The sequence below is a fragment of the Euphorbia lathyris genome, chromosome 9 (genome assembly GCF_963576675.1).
Source record: "Euphorbia lathyris chromosome 9, ddEupLath1.1, whole genome shotgun sequence".
Lineage (NCBI taxonomy): Eukaryota > Viridiplantae > Streptophyta > Magnoliopsida > Malpighiales > Euphorbiaceae > Euphorbia > Euphorbia lathyris.
Window position 1 is genome coordinate 35,119,032 of NC_088918.1, and position 20,926 is coordinate 35,139,957.

At 34.1% G+C, this 20,926-nt stretch overlaps 1 pseudogene; it reads right to left on the bottom strand.

Moving 5' to 3' along the window:
- Window positions 1-282: 282 nt before the first annotated feature.
- On the bottom strand, window positions 283-20,591 carry LOC136206724 (protein DETOXIFICATION 21-like; annotated as a pseudogene).
- Between the last annotated feature and the right edge of the window lie 335 nt (window positions 20,592-20,926).

Genomic DNA, 20,926 nt, shown 5'->3' on the forward strand with positions numbered 1-20,926 from the left:
ATTTCTTACCTTAAAAATATTATTTACACTTTCTAAAAAATGTTAGAAAACAGTTTGTATCTTATCTTTTATATAAAAGGCAACGATTAAGTATATGTTAGAAAAAACAACAATACTTACAAACTAAAAATAAAAAAAACCAAATTAGTGTCTGTTATTTTCCATTTTTCGGAACTGCATTTAGCTTTTTAATTCTAAACATGAGATAAAAAATGCTTGATAAGATTTTGAAACATGTGCTTTTAGCAAAAAAATTGACTAACATCTAGTACCTATCAACAACAACAAACAGTAAACATCTAACAACAATATCAAACAATAACTGGAATAAGTAAATCGAATGGCCCTTTAGTCCATTTCATTGTTTTATTATGACACAAAACATGTAAGTACCAAAATTAATCGATTGGTGAATTACAACAAGTAAACTAGCTTAAAGTCGTATCTTCTGTGTCAATCTTCTATATACCATTTGTTAACCCGTTTACGAGCTAAAATTACCTGCAAATTTTAAGAAATTGATTAATATGCCTCCTCATTACCTCCACCTCACATGACACCTCACCTATATTAAATAAACAACCAAATATATCATTATAATTGTTAATGATAAACAAATATACTTTTAGTGGTGTGATGACTAGAATAACAGAATTATACCAAATAAGCTTACCTTTCAAATAAGTGTATATTTGTCTGCCGTTAACAATTACGATGACATATTTAACCATTTATTTGATATATGAAAATATGTAACTAAACAGAAAAATACAATGATATATTTATTCTAAATCCTTTTGAAGAGTATACTTAAACTTTTAACCTCTAAAAAAAAAATGAAATTTGAGTATCTTACAACTTAAACTAGTCTTTTAACTCACGATCACCCTGATAGTCAATAACATTTCATTGTAGAGAGCTGATAAAAATAATACTTTAAATTTCTAAGTAATTTTAAATTTTGAACTTTTTAGTGTGAGGATCATTTAGGTGTTATTCAGTTATAAAACTCGTTTAACCATTGATCACTCTAATAGCAGGTAACATTTTATTATGGAGTTGGTAGAAATGATAATCTAAGTAATTTTAATGGACTAGTCAAATTTAGCTAGTGAGGATGACTATCTAAATATTTAAGAGAGTCATTTCACCGAAATGCCTCATTATCTAAATGACTAGCTAAATTTGACAATTTAGAGAGCAATGTCACCATGTTGGAGATGCTCTAAATGGCAAAGTTAAGGAATTTTTACGTACGCTTTTGAAGTTTAAGGACCATAAATAAAGTAAGGAGTGTGTTGAAGGACATAAATGTAATTTACTCTTATTTAGAGAGTCGTGTCATCTTCTTGGAAACGTTCTAAGAGCCAAAATTAAAGGATTTTATGTACGATTTTAAAGTTTAAGAACCATAAATAAAGTAATGCCAAAGTTGAGGCGCATGAATGTAAGTAGAATAATTTTTTTCCAATACCTGTTTTTCCCAGTCAGTTTTGAAGGCAATTATAATGAGAGCAACAGTTTGAATAAATGTTCCAAAAACCATCCCAATCCAAACATCCTGCAATTAGTAGAAATAAGTATTTAAGCATGTGAAAAATAAAAACTAGAAAAGAAAATTCTAATTTTTTTTAACATATTTAATATCCGTTAGTTCTTATTTTTGTAACTCCTTTTGCCTTTTTGAGTTTCTCACTCCAAACAATAAAAAAAATGTTTTATTAGGATTAAGAAACAACTTATAATAGCTACTTTGTAAAGGAAAATCAACTAGATAGCTACATGCAATACCAAATGATATCAACAATAAACACTAGATATGAACAACCAAACAAAATCGATGCTTAATTACCTTGACTTGGAGGCCGACAACATAACCAAGTACAACTCCAACTGGAATCCCAATTAAGTAATAGCAAGCAATATTATTAACATATGCTACTATGCTTTGCCACCCGGCTCCTATAGCAACTCCTGCATAACATTAATTAATTATTAATTAACCTCTTTTCAAATACGAACATGAGAGGACAGGTTGGATGCTGTTCATGAGTATAGAAAAAGCAAGGAGTGGTGAAAGGTCAGCTACTTGCTCACTTTTGGTAAATATGTATGCTATTTTTCCTCTCATCAACAGGAAAATCAGAAACAAAACCATTCCAATAACAAACGATGTGACAACTACATTCACTATTGAGAATTTTGCAGCTTTTGAGCTTCCTCTTCCAAGCTCATTTGAAACTCTAACACTGTAATTTTTATCAGGTAGTAGTTAGTTGTCCCAATTAATGACGAACATGAAAAAAAGTAAAATCAAAGTCAATATTCCATGCCATAAATGGTGGCACAACTTTTCAACTAATTTATTGAAATGCCTTGCATTTCATGGCTATATAAAGCCATGCAATGAGTCCTTAAAATTTGTACAAGGCAGAGAATAATTAGTTCTATAAAGAGAGAGTTGAGGGTTTAAGAGAGTTTTAGAGAGGATAGTTCAATTATTCCGGGTGGTGACAAAATAATAAGATAATTATCTTAGAGTATTTTTGAAAAACACCTGAATGCCACTAATTTGGTTTTATCTTTAGAAAATTGTTTTGAGAACCTCCTCTTTGTAAGCCCACTATTTTATAATGGAATCTGATATCTGTAGACAAGTTTGATGAAGAAAATTTCTATAATACCTTTCACAATGGCCAATGGAAGCTCACCAAAGGTTCAATCATGGTAGCAAAAGGCAATTAGTACTCAAAATTGTGTCTGATATATACAAAACTCTCCCAAGAAGCTTGAGAAAGGTATGACAAAACTAGCCAAGAAAAATATTCTAACTGGATTAGATTATGTTCATTTAAATAAATTTGCTACTTGTATAGGTTTAAAACAAAACAAAGTTGCTTTCAAGAGTTCATCTCATTCAATAGTGGAAATGTGTTAGGTCTGGTACTCTAAGATCAACATGGGCCATTACCAAAGTCACTTGCTGTTTCTCACTACTTTGTGACTTTCACAGATGATCACTCTGGAAAAACATAGACATACACTTTAAAATCAAATGATAAAATGTTAAATGTTTTTAGAATTTTTTTAGCACAAGTTAAGAGACAAATCGATAAGAAGCTGAAGTGCATTCAGCCAAACAATGGTGGAGAGTACATTGGTCCATTTGATGTGTATTACAAGGAACATGGTATTTGACATCAGCAAACTCCTCTAAAAACACCACAGTGGAACGATTTAGATCAAAGGATGAACACGACTTTGATGGAGATAGTTAGATGCTTACTCCCACACATAAATTTTCATAATGAGTTCTGGTTATATCGGCTTATGTTTTGAACCTTTCACCATATGTGCCTCTAGATATGATATTCCAGAAAAGGTGTGCTCTGAAAAAGATGTTTCCTATAAACTATTGTAAGTGCTTGGTTCTCAAGCTTTTGTCCACATTCCTAAGGATGAAAGATCTAAGCTTAATGTCAAGATACAATATTGTGTATTTATAAGTTATGTCCAAGATGACTTTGTAGGGCCCACGAGTTCACCAACAGCTCCACCATTAGTATGATATTGTCCGCTTTGGGCCAAGCCCGCACGGATTTGTTTTTGGGCTCCTTCCCAAAAGGCCTCATGCTAATGTAGTTGGTGAACTTCTTTATAAACTATGTAACTCCCTTGTATCTTTCCGATGTGGGACTTGGGATGTATACCCAACAATCCTCCCCTCAGACCAAGGACCACAAGCCTCCCCTTCAAGGATAATCTGTCTAATCATCTTGTACCGCCGCCAACCCGCGAAACACGTCGCCTGATCACCACAATATCAGGAAGACTTTCGACACAAGGCACCAAACACAGATTTTCCATCGCGAGGTCACACTGAGAGCCTCCCACATCTCCTTAGATCTCATGCACCATGACTCCGAGCATTGTATGCATGTTCTCCCAGCCGAACCATCGGCTCTGATACCATTTATAGGGCCCACAAGTTCACCAACAGCTCCACCATTAGTATGATATTGACCGCTTTAGGCCAAGCCCGCACAGATTTGTTTTTGGGGTCCTTCCCAAAAGGTCTCATTCTAATATAGTTGGTGAACTTCTTTATAAACTATATAACTCCCTTGTATCTTTCCGATGTGGGACTTGAGATGTATACCCAACAGACTTTGGATATAAGTTCTTTCATTCAGTTAATAAAAAATCAATCAGAAGCCATGATGCGATCTTCATCGAACATCAGGCAATTGAAGACATTGAGAAGTCCGGAAAAGATGCTCCTAGACTTGAAACTAGTTCAAAAGACCTACATCTAGTTCCTCCAACACTAGTGTTAGGATAGTTAGAGAAGAAGTTTAGACTGATCAACCTGAAATAGTTGATCAAGATGTTCCCACTGAATGAGATAATTTAACATCCCCAAAACCCTAACATATGAGTCTTCCCACATTCATATATATTTTCATGATTGAATACATACATTTTAGATTCATCTCATTGTCAGTAGAAGTTTTGTATGCATAATGCGATTATCGTGCGATTAGTAGGCGATTAGTGTGTCGTTAAGATGTAACGATTGGTTAATTGAGTTAGGACTTAAATGAATGAATTAATGAATTCATATGTCCTAAATTGATTAACTTACATTTGTGGAGGGCTGGATTGGAGGTTTGTGAGCAAGCACGAGGTGTCACTCAAGTAAGACAAAGTATGCCTCTTTGTTTTAACAATGATTGATACAACTCATTTCTCCTCATTTCCAGCCACAATTTCGACCAAAACTTCAGCAAACCTTCATTTGATATACCCTAACATCCTCCAAACAAAACTCTTCCAATTTCTTCCATTTTCAAGCCAAACAAGTCAAGTTAGGAAGCATACTAGGTGATAGACACAAGTTGAAGGTTAGTATGCTGTTTTAGCTTGTTTTCTATGAGTTGGAGATTCTGAAAAAACCTAGGTATGATCATAGGATTTGTTGTGGATGAGTTGTGATTGAGCTTGTTGAGTTTTGGTGTTGTTTTCATTGGTTTTAGGCTGTCCAAATGAAAGATATGTATCAAGTGCCCTAAACAGAAATCTAGGGTACTGCTTTCAGTCATTTTGGAGCCTGTTTTTCATATTGATATTTTTCGAATTTGAAGATACATAAAGAATAACATATGTTCCTATATGTGTTATGAAACCCTCTGTAAAATATGGGACTTTAATTCCATATATAGAGGAAGAAAACCTAGATGGATCATGACTGCCTCGAAATTGAATGTCATGTGAGGCAGCCATGTTGATGTAGCATTTTGAGGATCTTAAAGTCCGAATTGGAGAAAGTTTCTTTATACAAAAGTGTTCCTAAATACTTGAAGTATATGTCTGTAAAAGGATTTGGCAATCCATTGTGTTTATTGTGAGCTAGGTTGAGTGAATTATGGTAGATGCAAATCTGAATAGTCTGTTTCTTGGCTGGAAACAGGACCGAATCATTTTGCATGCCATATATTGTGTAGAAGTTATATTAAATTGAATTTTGGATATGTTCTACCCATATATGTCTAGTTTCAGTAGGTTCAAGAATCAGGGCATTTGGATTCATATACAGAAAGTTATGGCAGAATGTGTGCAAGTAGGTCATGTGATGATCTAAGACAAAAGGATTAGATTGCATGAACTTTGTGGCATTAGTGTCTTGTAAATCATATAGCATTCCTTAGTTTCTATTTTCATTAAGTTTATGTTAAGTCTAATTGTATCAATGTTATGTGACATTAGGAGGGCAAGGTGCAATTGAACGCACACCCGATCGTGTTGAATAGATCGAACCAAGTGCGACGGTAAGCATATTGCTTATATATGTGTATGAATGTATTGTGCCTTGTGACTTGTTGAGTGTGAGATGTGGTTGAATCTGATGTGAATGATGTGGATAATGTTTGAGTGTTTATGATACGTCATGATTGATAAGAAAGTGTTATGATTGAGTATGTTGCAGTGTTATGCGTAAATACGGCATGTTAAGCCTTGTGCACATACTGGAACTGAATAATGGTTGGATTATAAATGAATATGAGCTTGCTTAGATGGATATGTGAAATGGTCCAATTTGAGAGTGCTATCCGAATATTGTGAGCCGAAAGCACATGTGTTGAGATATATGAGTACGTGAGTGAGTGTAACTCCTCCGTAGCACAGATGATTGTATTCCGAATTTAGTGAGCCGAAATACAGATTGGGCCCAAGGACCATTTTATATATATTGTCTAAGTATAGCAAGGCCTTTCTAAAATCAGTATTACTATTCTAAATGAATAAATTCTAACTTGGTACTGATGACCTATTTTGGTTTGTGCTCTTTACATTACTTGTATATACATATATGTGTAATATGTTTATTGAGTAGGCAGCTCACCCCTTGCCAACAGATTTTACAGGTTAGGTGGAGTTCTTCTTGCTTAAGGTCGCACCAGCAGTGTCAGTCCATTCTCATCTAGGCATTTTGGAGTCTTGTGAATGTACTTTTGTTTTGTAAATCCTCTGTGTATGATAATGACTTAAACGTGTATTGTAAATTATAAATGCTTTCTCTTATGTATAATATGTAAAATTTATATGAGATTGAAGTTTATATGATTGAGAATTGAAAACATGTCTATGACTGATATTGTGTGAGATATCATGTGATCCAAATGAGGGGGTTACATTTAGTGGTATCAGAGCGGGTCTACTTTCCTAGGGATTTGGTTGTGTATGACTTGTTTTGGATTCCTAGGGTAAGACCACATAATCATATTTTCTTATGCTAAAGCATGTTGACATGGTCATAGATCACGGGGCGGATTTGGAGATGTTTTGAGTAGTGCTCCATCTGTGGGTAGTAACAGATTTTCAGGTGGTCGGTTTAATAGTGGGTATAGAGGAGGAGCGAGAACAACATCTTTTCCATCTTGTCAGACATGTGGACGGGTACACAGAGGTGAGTGTTGGGGACCTTCCCTGGTTTGTGGCAGATGTGGCCGATCTCACACAGGAGAGTGTTATGGTTCATTTAAGAAGGGTACATGTTTTGAGTGTGGAGAAACAGGCCATTATCGTAATAATTGTCCCTTGTTAGTTGATAGAGGAGAGAGAGTTCAACCTCAGTCTAATATAGGAGGTGGTACAGCTGGAGTGGATAGAGGCAGAGGCAGAGGTCGAGGAGGAGGTAGATGGGGTAGACATGATGCTCCTATGGGCGGACAGACACAAACTTTACCACGAAATAGAGCCTTCAATATGACGAGAGGTGAAGCTCAAACAGCACCAGAGGTTATATCCGGTACAATTTCTATCCTTGATACCTTAGCTTTTGTTTTGATTGACCCTGGATCCACTCATTCATACATAACACCTGAGTTTATATTGAAAATAAATGGGAAGGTAGAACCATTAGGATATGATGTGGGAGTTATCCTGCCAGTTGGGAATAATGTGATTGTAAATCAGGTTCTGAGAGATTGTCCTATAAAAGTGAGGGGGTGGATTGTTGTTCAAAGGAAGTTGTGTTACATTGTAATTCAGAATCAACTGTGTTAGTTGTTGGGGAGAGAAAGGTTGTGCCATCTTGTTTAATATCTGCAATTCAAGCAATTAGATGGATTAGAAATGGGTGTGAGGCATATTTAGCTCATGTTGTGGACACTAGGGAGGATGGAGGCAAATTGGAGAATATTCCAGTGGTGAGAGATTTTGCAGATGTATTCGTAGATGAACTACCAGGATTACCACCTCATAGGGAGATTGATTTTCCTATTGAGACCATGCCAGGAGTATCTTCTATATCAATTGCTCCATATAGAATGGATCCAATGGAATTACAAGAATTGAAGAAACAAATAGAAGAACTACTTGAAAAGGGGTTTATACGACCCAGTACTTCACCGTGGGGAGCACCTGTATTATTTGTGAAGAAGAAAGATGGAAGTATGTGATTGTGTATTGATTACAGACAATTGAACAGAATGACAGTGAAAAACAAGTATCCATTGCCTCGAATTGATGATTTGCTAGATCAGCTTAGAGGAGCTCGTACTTTTTCAAAGATTGATCTACGATCGGGCTATTGGCAGTTGAGAGTTGCAGAAGCTGACATACCTAAAACTGCTTTTCGTACAAGGTATGGTCATTTTGAGTTTCTTGTGATGCCTTTTGGCTTGACTAACGCTCCTGCAGCTTTCATGGCATTAATGAACAAGACTTTTTAGCCATATCTAGATAAGTTTGTTGTGGTATTCATTGATGATATCCTAGTGTATTCAAGAACTGTGGGTGAGCATGAACAACATTTGAGAATTGTTTTGAAAATTTTAAGAGATAATCAGATGTATGCAAAGCTGAGCAAATGTGAATTTTGGATGGATGAAGTTGTATTCCTTGGTCATGTGGTGTCAGGTGAAGGGGTTCAACCCGACCCTTCCAAAATTAAAGCTATTGATGAATGGGAACCGCCAAAGAACGTTACAGAGCTTAGGAGTTTTCTTGGGTTAGCTGGTTATTACAGGAGATTTGTAGAGGGTTTTTCTCTGATTGCAGGTCCATTAACTAAATTGCTGAGAAAGGGAGTTGTATTCCAGTGGAATGATAAATGTCACCAAAGCTTTGAGGAACTAAAGAAGAGATTGACTTCCGCACCAGTGTTAGTGTTACCTTCTGAAGGTGGTGGCTTTGTTGTTTATACAGATGCCTCGGGACAAGGTTTGGGATGTGTTCTAATGCAAAATGGGAAAGTCATTGCATATGATTCTAGGCAACTGAGACCTCATGAGATGAATTACCCCACACACGACTTAGAGTTGGCAGCAGTCATCCATGCATTGAAGGTATGGAGACATTACCTATATGGGGAGACATTTCAGATTCTCACTGATCACAAGAGTTTGAAGTACATCTTTACACAGAAGGAGTTGAACCTAAGACAAAGGAGATGGATTGAGCTATTAAAAGATTATGATTGTACAATAGATTACCATCCAGGAAAAGCTAATGTGGTTGTAGATGCTTTGAGTAGAAAGAGTGTTGATATTGTGGCTAGTATGAAGAATTATAGTTTGAATTCACTAGTGGAGATGCGAGCCATGGATGTGCAGTTAGAAGTAAATGAAGTAACAGGTTTGATGGCTACACTACGAGTAAAACCATATTTGAAAGAAAGGATCCAAGAAGCACAATGGCATGATCCTTATTTACAGAAAATGCGAGATCATGTACAACAAGGTAAAAGACCTGATATTTCTGTGGAAGATGATGGAACTATGATGATAGGTAGTCGATTATGTGTTCCAGATGTAGCAAATTTAAGATCAGAAATTCTACAGGAAGCACATAATTCTCCTTATGCTATGCACCCAGGAATGACAAAGATGTACAGAAATTTGAGACCTTTTTACTGGTGGCCTACAATGAAGAAAGATGTATCTGATTTTGTTTCCAAATGTTTGACATGTCAACAGGTTAAAGCTGAGCATCAAGCTCCCGTGGGAAAACTAAAACCTTTAACCATACCAGAGTGGAAATGGGAGAGGATCACTATGGATTTTGTGATGGGATTACCAAGAACAAGGCGTAGACACGATAGTATATGGGTGATAGTGGATAGACTTACGAAATCTGCTCACTTTCTACCGGTTCAACAGACAGACTCGATGGATAAATTGGCTAGACTTTATGTGGAACAAATAGTGAGGTTGCATGGAGTACCTATATCTATTGTTTCAGATCGTGATCCTAGATTTACATCTAGATTTTGGGGCAGTTTACAGCACTCATTGGGAACAAAATTGCATTTCAGTATAGCCTTTCATCCACAGACAGATGGACAATCGGAAAGAACTATTCAGACCTTAGAGGATATGATGAGAGCTTGTGTTCTTAATTTCCAAGGTGAGTGGGATATACATTTACCTCTTATGGAGTTTGCTTATAATAATGGTTATCATTCAAGTATAGGCATGGCACCTTATGAGGCACTATATGGAAGACCGTGTAGAAGCCCTATATGTTGGGATGTTGAAGGAATGAGACAATTGGAAGGACCTGAGTTAGTCCAGGAAACTGTTGAGAAGATCAATGTCAGAAAGAAGTATTTAAAAGCTGCACAGGAACGTCAGAAAGCCTATGTGGATCAGCACCGAAGGGAGATGGAATATAAAGTTGGAGATAAAGTGTTTTTAAAAATATCTCCATGGAAAGGAATAGTTCGTTTTGGCAGAAGAGGGAAGTTGAATCCAAGATACATCGGGCCTTATGAGATCATTGAGAGAGTTGGACCATTGGCTTATAGGTTAGCTCTACCACCAGAATTGTCTTTAATACATGATGTATTTCATGTGTCAGTATTGAGAAGATATAGATCAGACCCAAGTCATATGATTCCTGAACCTGATATTGCAATAGTGAATACAGACTTAACTATTCGTGAGCAACCTTTAGAGATTTTGGGACGAGAAATGAAACGACTCAGAAACCGTGAAATTCCAATGGTTAAGGTGAGATGGAGTCATAATCAAACACTTGATGAGGCAACTTGGGAGGTAGAAGAAAATATGAGGACACAATATCCTTACCTATTTGAAGCTTCTGGTAAGTGAATTTCGGGGACGAAATTCTTTAAGGGGGGAAGAACTTTAACATCCCCAAAACCCTAACATATGAGTCTTCCCACATTCATATATATTTTCATGATTGAATACATACATTTTAGATTCATCTCATTGTCAGTAGAAGTTTTGTATGCATAATGCGATTATCGTGCGATTAGTAGGCGATTAGTGTGTCGTTAAGATGTAACGATTGGTTAATTGAGTTAGGACTTAAATGAATGAATTAATGAATTCATATGTCCTAAATTGATTAACTTACATTTGTGGAGGGCTGGATTGGAGGTTTGTGAGCAAGCACGGGGTGTCACTCAAGTAAGACAAAGTATGCCTCTTTGTTTTAACAATGATTGATACAACTCATTTCTCCTCATTTCCAGCCACAATTTCGACCAAAACTTCAGCAAACCTTCCTTTGATATACCCTAACATCCTCCAAACAAAACTCTTCCAATTTCTTCCATTTTCAAGCCAAACAAGTCAAGTTAGGAAGCATACTAGGTGATAGACACAAGTTGAAGGTTAGTATGCTGTTTTAGCTTGTTTTCTATGAGTTGGAGATTCTGAAAAAACCTAGGTATGATCATAGGATTTGTTGTGGATGAGTTGTGATTGAGCTTGTTGAGTTTTGGTGTTGTTTTCATTGGTTTTAGGCTGTCCAAATGAAAGATATGTATCAAGTGCCCTAAACAGAAATCTAGGGTACTGCTTTCAGTCATTTTGGAGCATGTTTTTCATATTGATATTGTTCGAATTTGAAGATACATAAAGCATAACATATGTTCCTATATGTGTTATGAAACCCTCTGTAAAATATGGGACTTTAATTCCATATATAGAGGAAGAAAACCTAGATGGATCATGACTGCCTCGAAATTGAATGTCATGTGAGGCAGCCATGTTGATGTAGCATTTTGAGGATCTTACATTCCGAATTGGAGAAAGTTTCTTTATACAAAAGTGTTACTAAATACTTGAAGTATATGTCTGTAAAAGGATTTGGCAATCCATTGTGTTTATTGTGAGCTAGGTTGAGTGAATTATGGTAGATGCAAATCTGAATAGTCTATTTCTTGGCTGGAAACAGGACCGAATCATTTTACATGCCATATATTGTGTAGAAGTTATATTAAAGTGAATTTTGGATATGTTCTACCCATATATGTCTAGTTTCAGTAGGTTCAAGAATCAGGGCATTTGGATTCATATACAGAAAGTTATGGCAGAATGTGTGCAAGTAGGTCATGTGATGATCTAAGACAAAAGGATTAGATTGCATGAACTTTGTGGCATTAGTGTCTTGTAAATCATATAGCATTCCTTAGTTTCTATTTTCATTAAGTTTATGTTAAGTCTAATTGTATCAATGTTATGTGACATTAGGAGGGCAAGGTGCAATTGAACGCACACCCGATCGTGTTGAATAGATCGAACCAAGTGCGACGGTAAGCATATTGCTTATATATGTGTATGAATGTATTGTGCCTTGTGACTTGTTGAGTGTGAGATGTGGTTTAATCTGATGTGAATGATGTGGATAATGTTTGAGTGTTTATGATACGTCATGATTGATAAGAAAGTGTTATGATTGAGTATGTTGCAGTGTTATGCGTAAATACGGCATGTTAAGCCTTGTGCACATACTGGAACTGAATAATGGTTGGATTATAAATGAATATGAGCTTGCTTAGATGGATATATGAAATGGTCCAAGTTGAGAGTGCTATCCGAATATTGTGAGCCGGAAGCACATGTGTTGAGATATATGAGTACGTGAGTGAGTGTAACTCCTCCGTAGCACAGATGATTGTATTCCGAATTTAGTGAGCCGGAATACAGATTGGGCCCAAGGACCATTTTATATATATTGTCTAAGTATAGCAAGGCCTTTCTAAAATCAGTATTACTATTCTAAATGAATAAATTCTAACTTGGTACTGATGACCTATTTTGGTTTGTGCTCTTTACATTACTTGTATATACATATATGTGTAATATGTTTATTGAGTAGGCAGCTCACCCCTTGCCAACAGATTTTACAGGTTAGGTGGAGTTCTTCTTGCTTAAGGTCGCACCAGCAGTGTCAGTCCATTCTCATCTAGGCATTTTGGAGTCTTGTGAATGTACTTTTGTTTTGTAAATCCTCTGTGTAGGATAATGACTTAAACGTGTATTGTAAATTATAAATGCTTTCTCTTATGTATAATATGTAAAATTTATATGAGATTGAAGTTTATATGATTGAGAATTGAAAACATGTCTATGACTGATATTGTGTGAGATATCATGTGATCCAAATGAGGGGGTTACAGATAATGTTGATGAAGAAGTTCACCCATCAACCACCAATTCCAAAAGTTTCTCCAATTTGAACAAGATCTGGTAGAGTTATTCAACGCTTTACTAGATACTCTCTAAATGAATATGTTTTAGATAATTATGGAGAATCAGAACACTTTGAAGAAACCATGGATGATGAACATGAGAAGAAGTGGATCCATGGCATGCAAGATGATATGAACTCCTTGCATGAGAATATGATTTTCAAGTTGGTGAGGTTGTCTGAAGGAAAAAAGGCTTTAAAAGAACAGATATGTGTTCATGATTAAGAATGAAGAAGCTAATTCACAACATGCATTCAAATCTCAATTAGCTGTGAAAGGATACATTTAAATAAAAGGCATCAAATTTGATGAGATTTTTTCACCAATGGTGAAGATGACATCCATTCATATTGTGTTTGGGTTAGCAGCAAGTCAGGACTTAAAGGTTGAGCAAATGGAATTGAAAATACCCTTTTTTCGTGATGATTTGGAAGAACAAATATACATGGAGCAACTAGAGAGTTTTGAGAAGAAAGGATAATATAATTATGTCTGTAAGTTAAAGAAGAGTCTTTACAGCTTGAATCAAGCACCGAGGCAGTGGTACACGAAGTTTGAGTCAGTTATGAGGGAGCAAGGCTACAAGAAGACTACTTCAGATCATTGCCTCTTCGTTAAAATTTTTTCTGATGATCATTTTTTATTTTATTGTTATATGTTGATGACATGCTAATTGTTAGAGAAATTATTTTCAGAAATAACAATATGGGAAAATAATTGAGCAAGTCTTTTGCCATTAAGGACTTGGGGCCAGAAAAGCAAATTTTTGGTTTAAGAATAATTTGAGACAGAAGCACAAAACTTAATGGTTTAACATGGACAAAACTTAAATAGTTATTTGTCCCATTGCTAATAATTTTAGATTTGGTTCAAAGCAAAGCCCTTCAACAACAGATAAATAGAAGGAATAAATGAGAAGATTTTTGGATACTTGCTGTTTGCTGGTTGTTGTTTCTGTTTGCTGGTTGCTGTTTGTCTTTAGAAAAAACTGTTTTTCTAAAAAGCATGGATTCCCTATTTTTGTAAAAAGCTACTTTTCAGCTGTAAAAAGCAAACAGGAGGTGTCTAACCAAACACATGCCTTTTAAAGTAAAAAGACAAACATGAGGTGAAAAGTAGATAATCAAACATCCCCTTAAATTTGGAAGAGTTTGTGACAAAATCCAACTCCAAGAGCGTATTAGTTCCTCCTCAAACCACTAACAGTCTTTATTTTCTCTCTATTTTTTAAAAGCCCCTCTCCCCTCCTAGTTCCCTCCGTATTTCATTTTTTTTATTAACGGATTCTTATTTAGGAGTCTCTCACCTCTCATTATTGATAAATATAACATCAAAGTTTCAATGATAAAAAAATAAATAAGGAGTGAGTATGAAGAATATTGTTGGTGATGACATGTATTTTATGGACTTAAATAACAAAAAGTCAATTGTTTATATTATTAAAAGTGGACTAAGGCCGTGTTCTTTATCACTTAATTTCAGTAACAATCAGTTTAGTTCAATTCAGTTCAGTTCAGTTCAGTTCAGCATCCAGTTTCAGCATTCAGTTTCAGCATTCAGTAATTTATCATATTATATTATAATAATTATTATTATTTATCTATAATTTATCATTATTTATTATTATTATTATATATTATTATTATTATTATTATTATTTATACTTTATAATTATCTATAAATTAGATAAAAGTCAAGAAATGATAGTTTATTAAAGTATATATCGTTTAATAAAAAATTAAAACTAAAGTATGCATCCATATTTAAAAATTAGGAATTGCATCCATATTATGAATTGTTTCTAAAATTTACCGAATTTATCAATGTTAGGGATAAAATTGCACAATTTTAGACGTTAGGGGTAAAATTACTCCCGACCCAAAACGTTATTTTTGCACTTTAACCCTTAATTAGAATAAAAAGTTAAGAGTTTATATTCATATGAAAATTTGTATTTAATTTCATAGGCTTTAAATTATATGTAAATTTGTGTTTGTATGTAATTTGTATTTTTAATTTAAATTAGACTCATTTTTATTTAATTTCATAGGCTTTTATCGAGTCAAGATTTTATCAACCCGAACTTTTATTTGATATTCAATTTAGTTTTATCTTTAATAATATATTTATTTATTATTTTTTTTTTTGGTAAGAATATATTTATTTATTATTGATATTATTAAATTTATTAGAACTATTATTATTATTATAAGTTTATTAATGTCCAATATTATCATTAAAATTATTTTAAAGTTTAATATCATCATTATTGTTAAGTTCGGTTAAGTTCGGTAGCATTCAGTTAAGTTCAGTAGTATTCAGTTAAATTCAATTTTTTTCAGCGATAAAGAACAGAGCCTAACAACCTCCGAAAGATGCTCTTATATTTTTAAAAATTTATCTAGAGAATGACCTCTTTATACGCCTACTGTTTTATATTGGAATAAGTAATTCTGGAGTTTGATTGCGAAAGTAACTCAAATTTAAGAGTGAACCATAATTTATTTCCTAACAAATTTCTCATTGAAAAACTCACACAACTCAATTCAGATTTCCAATATCACTCACAATTTAATATAAAATCTAAAAAAATCACTAGACTGTACCTACCTTGCAGCAGCCAAGAAACCCATAGATATCATCATTTCCAATGCATTGATGTTGAGGCTGAAAATGCCAACAAGATTATATCATTGGCAAAAGGATCTTTTTTTATCCATGTATTTATCAAAACTTTGACTTCAATTTGAAAATTAGGCTTTTCTCAGTTGAAGTTTAGAGTACATGTCAAAAATAAAAATATGGCTTTTCCTTAAATCATTTATGAGATAAGTAGATGGAAAGGATTAATGAAAGAAAAAAAGTAGATACCAGATAGCAAGAGCATCAATGGCGACTTCAGCATTTTTCAGATTTCCTGTCAAAAGAATCAGAATTGAGTTGTACCAGTACTCAAGGCTGTCAATCACAAGATCAAGTTAGCTAACTCAAAAAATCTGCATTTTTCACAATTAATATATTCAAACTTAAATTATAAATTTTGAGTTCCAGTCTTATTGTACCAAAATCGAGATTCGACCCGTGAATCAAAATCCTCGTATTATGAATCCCAACATTTGAATTGATATCGTATGATTTGATTCAAATTCATAATATTATAAAAAAATAAAATATTTATCAAAATATTATGAAATATTAGTCTACAAATGCAATTTTAATATTATATCAATGATATACTTAGAATTTAAATCTATTGTAAATACAATCCCAATAAAACTAATTTACAAATTATAAATGAGACTCTGTTTAATAACTTAGTAGAGATTGAGAGTTTGAGTTTTTGACTTAATTTTTTTCCCTTGTTGTCAACTTGATAATGATGGAATGAAACTAGTTTAAATTGATAACTTGATAAATATAAAAAAAATCATCGTGGACTAATAAAAATTTTTCTATCAAATTCCAAACTAATGGATGGATATACTTAAGTAAAAATTCAATCGGTTCTATGACATGGTATCAGAGCGTTTGTGACAGCAACCCATGAATGGGCTAAAGAGTGAAATATAATTGAATTGGGAAATATTTTGGCTAAACAGCTGACTTGCCCTAATACTCCACAACAAAATGGAGTAGCTATGGAAGATCAAACACACTGTATATCATTTTCGAGTTTTTGGGTGTGTATATTATGTTTTCATTCATGCTTTTGTGCAACAAATTTGATAAGAAAGCAATAAGATGCATCTTCGTGGGTTATGACAATTAAAAAAATGGGTAAAGTGTCGTGATCCGATAACATGGAGATGCTACACTTTAAGAAATATGATATTTGATAAAGCTTCATCCCTGTGGTCTACTCATTAGGTTGTTGTACCCGATTCAAAAGAAATTAAGGAGAAATTATAAGAAATACTTCAAAGGGATGGGTGACTGAAGAAATCACTCATGAGGTAGAACCAGTAGGAGAAAGCATTGGGAACAAGTTACGTGAAAAGACTCAATCTTCATGGCATACATGAATACATCATCAAACACCTAAAAATGAATGGCCAAGTTAGCTCAAGGCGATTGATAGCGATGATAAAGAAACAAAGGATAATCAATCACAAGTGCGAAAGTCAACAAGAAAAAGGAGACAAAACCCTAAGTTCATGAATGCAGCATTGATCGAAGAAGTTGTAAATGAGCCTATAACGTATGAAGAAGTATCCTCAAGCAAAGAGTGGAGAAATACTATAGAAGAAGAAATACATGACTCGAAGAAAAATGAGATTTGAGATTTATTTCCCAAACCCAAAGATGTGAAGCCCATTTATTACAAATGGGTATATAAAGTAAAGTAATGTCCTGATGAATCAGTCGAAAGATATAAAGCTCGATTGGTGGCTCATGAATTCTCGCAGAAATATGGTGTGGAATATGTTGAGACATTTAGTCAAGTAGCTCATGGATATTGTGTAACCATGGGCATATAGAAGAAAAAATGAAAAGTGAGGTACATGGATATTGTGATACTAATTATGTTTGAGATCATAATACAAGACGTTCAAATACAATCTATGTATTTAGTCACAGATGGGGACTTATATATTGGTGTAGAAAAAGACAACATGCAGTTTTATTATCGAGTACCGAAGTAGAGTATAGAGTGACAAAAACATCAGCTCAAGAATATACATGAGTAATACAGCTTATGAAGGATCTTCATCAGCTAGTCGATTATTCGGTACGATTATACTGCAATAACAAGTCAGCTATTCATTCGACTGAGAGTCCAATATTCCACGTAAGAACTAAGCACATGGAGGTACATTGCCATTTCATACAAGAGAAGATCTTATGTGCAGACATTAAGATGAAGTACGTGAAGACTAGAGACCAAGTTGGTGACATATTTACGAAAGAACTTAGAAGTGTGAAGTTTGAAGATTTCAGAAATAAATTTGGATCAGTAAGTAAGTATGCGGTTAAAGTTGGTGCTAACGGGAGTATAAAAAACAATCACCGAATAATAAAAAATTTTCAATCAAATTCTAGACATTTGACAAACTAATGGATGGATCTAGACTTACGTAAAAAATTTTAGATATTTTCATAAAAAAAAAATTGTGTGATTTAAAGTGGATATGTCAATCCACATAATGGTTAATGTCCATTTAAATTGTGATGATAACTAATAATAATAAACAGTGTTGTTGCAGTTTTTTTAAATTTATTATTTCCTTCCATCATTAGTTATCATCACAATTTTTTTTTAGCATATTTCTTTAATAGGTGGAGGCGACAGTTTCGGACAATTCACCATCGATTCTAACAATTCAAATATGATTTTGTTATAATTTAGATTCGCCTTGTAAATCCAGCTCTAAATAAAGCTGAGTGTGGACGGTAAGATTCTATTAAGAGTGAACATATGAATTAAGAACAACATATAAACTTAATTAGCAAGAAGTACTAATTCAGAATTAAGAAAATGTTTACCAGATCATAGCACCAGAAGATAAAGAAAGCTTGAAAATAGGCCAGAGATCCTTAAAAGCCAACATAGAAAAACCTTTCCAAGTTTCGCTGCAACTTCCACACATAACATACAAAAGCAGGCCAATATTGGGTAACCAAAATGCTAAAACGGCAGAAAGCATAGCTCCAGCGACTCCAAATTTGTATTTGACAGTGAGAAGCCATGAAAGCAGCACATGAATGAAGAGTGAAAATGCAGCTAAGTAAGAAATAATAATGTTCTTGGAGAAACATTTGGCATGTAAATGTAGGAACGAGGCTAACCATAATAGGAATTAGCCATAGAGAAATATATCCTGCAACTCTTGAAATGTCAGGATCCTGGCCTAAAGCCATTAAAATTGGAGTGGCGAAGAAGAACATAGGAAGAAGAAGGAAGCAAGTTGAAAATAAAAGTATCCAAGATCTTTGGAGATATATTCCAAGCATATGATATTGTTTTGCTCCATACGATTGTCCACATACTGTTTCCAATGCGCTGGCCATGCCCAGCTGCATACATTTTCAGATGATCACAAATTTCATTTAAGAAGACCCCTCATCAATTATGTGAATTCTTTTTGATAAAGAGTTTTAGCCTCTCAAATTGGCTAAAAGGATGAATTAGACCTGTTAATGAATCCGTTGGTCCGTCCGGCTCGCCCTCTATGTATTGGGTTTTAGATATATATAAACCCATTCAAACCTGCACATAAAATAGATTGGGTTTGGTATTTATCTAAAAAAACTCAAATTAGCCCGGCTCGGCCCGGCCTTATACTAAATATATTTATCTAACCGTTCGGCTTGAAACCTTGCGAATAGGTTTAATTACTATATATAATTCAATAATTTTTAATTCAAAATAATATAATTAATGACCATGGAAAAAAATTGATTAATTAGTTCTAGAATGTAATTCTTAACTAATCATAACTCACGAATCCCTTTAAAAAAAACACTTAACGGCTGCTTTGGCGGTTTGATTTGTTCGTATATTAGGAAGTCACAAATCAAGCCATAAAGTCTAATCAGCTTCTCCTTTCTCAATATCTCTCTACTCTGTCATCCACCTTAGTAGCACGAGCAGCTAACATCTATACATAACCACACTATCAACAGAATGTCTACTCCAGTAGCAGCTACTATTCTCAAAGTTTGACCACGACAGATGATTATTTTTTTAAGTCTTTTAAATAGGTGGAGTATGTTATAGGCTTTTATTTTTTTTTGGATGTTTTATACTACTTATCCTATGTATGCAGGATTAATTTGGTAAAAACTCATCAAAGCTCAATCAAAAGTTGGTTTCGGAAGACTCGACTCAAAACATTAACAAGCCAATACCAAGTCTATCCAAATTCAGTATAAGTTCGAGTCTTAACACCTCTTATTATGTGTTTTCTCTCCATTTGAGATATTTTTTGGATGTTAGTCTTTTGTTTAGATGGTGTAAGAGTATATAAGTTCAATTCTGGATCCTCTGCTGATATTAACATGAGGCTCCAAATGAATTCGCCATGAAGGGTATTTTAAATATCTGATATTTGATAATTAGGAAGCTTATAACTCTTTAAATTTATGAGACAATGCTCTTAATATTAGTATCACCCTAAATAAATTAAAAGTGAATGAGTATGTTAAATATCTTATCTTATATGGTTAAATTCATCATTCACAGTTAAATTTAGGTTGATTAAAATTATAGGGTGGAGATTCAAAGCATGCTAAGACTTATATTTATGCTTAAATCTAACGGATGACCAATTATTTAATCATCAGGTCCATGTGAATACTACGGTGAGTGACATATACGTACCAGGACGCCACTAACGAACCTGAGAAGAACAGTGATAACGAGAGAATAGGCAGCAAGTTGAATGGAGGCAATATCTCCGATGAAAGCTTGAGTAATAAGTGATATACCAAAAGTAGAGAATCTGGTGAAAATAGCAGGCCCTGCTACTATCCACATCTTCTGAGTTTCTGACCATATCTTCTCCTTCATTTTCACTTCTTCTTCTTCAATATCAATATCTCTGTTGCCTAACAAATTTTCTCTCTCTTCATCTCCTTCCATTGTTACAGCTACAGCAGAATTATTCATTTCTGCAGAATTCCATCACCAAACACACCTCTATATATAACCCTAAAATATGTCTTCTTTTCTGTTCTCTTTTTGCTTTAATAATGATAATAATAGTATGAATGGCAGCGCATGCAATCAAATGCTTCATTTATTATACCAATTTTCCATTTTATATACTTGTAAAATATATGAAAAGAAGAACAATGAAAGGAAAAAGATGATATTATTTCATCATCAAAAAGATACAATTATAGGCTGTATTTATACACCCAGCTGTCTAATTAACTTATCCAGGATATAAAAAATGCTAGTGTTAGTAGGAGGGA